The following is a 1,877-nucleotide window of genomic DNA, read 5'->3' as shown; positions in this document are numbered from 1 at the left end:
ATTCACCTACCCATCCATCCATCCATTCATCTACCCACCCCACCCCATCCATCCATCCTTTTGTCCATTCATACATACACACATTCACCCACTTACCCATCCATCCATCCATCCATCCATCCATCCATCCATCCATCTCTCCCAGGCCATAAGCATTAACGGGAGCCTATTTTGCCAGGCCCTGGGGAACCACGGTGACAAGACAGTCCTTGGTTCTCATGGAGCTCAGAGCCTGGCTGGGGGAGACAGATGTCACAAGGCCACTATGACCCAGTGGAGTCAATGCTAGGACAAGGGAACACTAGGAGCTTGTCGGAGAACAGCAGAGAAATGACTCCAGAAAGAATGAAGACACCCAGTGACTGGTGATGGAAGCAAGGTCTGATGCTGTAAAGAACAACACTGCACAGGAACCTGGAATGTTAGCTCCACGAATCAAGGTAAATCGGAAATGGTCAAACAGGAGATGGCAAGAGTGAACGTCGACATTTTAGAAATCAGTGAACTAAAATGGACTGGAATGGGTGAATTTAATTCAGATGACCATTATATATACCACTGTGGGCAAGAATCCCTTAGAAAAAAATGGACTAGCCCTCATAGTCAACAAAAGAGTCCGAAATGCAGTACTTGGATGCAATCTCAAAACCAACCGAATGACCTCTGTTTGTTTCCAAGGCAAACCATTTAGTAGCACAGGAATCCAAGCCTATGACTCTATCAGTAATGCTGAAGAAGCTGAAGTTGAACCGTTCTATGAAGATCTACAAGACCTTCCAGAACTAACACCCAAAAAAGATGTCCTTTTCATCACAGGGGACTGGAATGCAAAAGTAGGAAGTCAAGAGACACCTGGAGTAACAGGCAAATTTGGCCTTGGAGTACAGAATGAAGCAAGGCAAAGGCTAACAGAGTTTTGTGAAGAGAACACACTGGTCATAGCAAACACCGTCTTCCCACAGCACAAGAGAAGACTCTACACATGGACATCACCAGATGATCACTACTGAAATCAGATTGATTATATTCTTTGCAGCCAAAGATGGAGGTCTAACCAGTCAGCAAAAACAAGATTGGGAACTAACTGTGGCTCAGATCGTGAGCTCCTTATTGCGAAATTCAGACTTAAATTGGAAAGTAGGGAAAATCGCTAGACCATTCAGGTATGACCTAAAACAAATCCCTTAAGATTATACAGTGGAAGTGACAAACATATTCAAGGGATTAGATCTGATAGACAGAATGCCTGAAGAACTATGGACTGAGGTTCGTGACATTGTACAGGAGGCAGTGATCAAGGCCATCCCCAAGAAAAAGAAATGCAAAAAGGCAAAATGTTTGTTTGAGAAGACCTTATAAATAGCTGAGAAAAGAAGAGAAGTGAAAGGCAAAGGAAAAAAGGAAGATATACCGATTTGAATGCAGAGTTCCAAAGAATAGCAAGGAGAGATAAGAAAGCCTTCCTCAGTGATTAGTGCAAAGAAATAGAGGAAAACAATAGAATGGGAAAGATTAGAGATCTCTTCAAGAAAATTAGAGATACCAAGGGAACATGTCATGAAATGATGGACTCAGTAAAGGACAGAAATAGTAGGGACCTAACAGAAGCAGAAGATATTAAGAAGAGGTGGCAAGAATACACAGAAGAACTATACAAAAAAGATCTTCACGACCAAGATAATCATGATGGTGTCGTCACTCACCTAGAGCCAGACATTCTGGAATGCAAAGTCAAGTGGGCCTTAGGAAGCATCACCATGAACAAAGTTAGTGGAGGTGATGGAATTCCAGCTGAGCTATTTCAAATCCTAAAAGATGATGCTGTGAAAGTGCTGCACTCAATATGCCAGCAAATTTGGAAAACTCAGCAGTGGCCT

General features: G+C 42.8%; 1 protein-coding gene across 1 annotated transcript in view; it reads right to left on the bottom strand.

Annotated features, from left to right (window-relative positions):
* Positions 1-1,877, bottom strand: part of HMCN2 (hemicentin 2) — a 175,892-nt gene that overhangs the window by 56,391 nt on the left and 117,624 nt on the right. The gene's annotated exons all lie outside the window — the stretch shown is intronic.

The sequence above is a fragment of the Oryx dammah genome, unplaced genomic scaffold, assembly GCF_014754425.2.
Source record: "Oryx dammah isolate SB20612 unplaced genomic scaffold, SCBI_Odam_1.1 HiC_scaffold_25, whole genome shotgun sequence".
In the NCBI taxonomy this organism is placed as follows: Eukaryota; Metazoa; Chordata; class Mammalia; order Artiodactyla; family Bovidae; genus Oryx; species Oryx dammah.
Note: the sequence above shows the minus strand (reverse complement) of the source record. Positions and strands in the feature narration are given on the sequence as shown.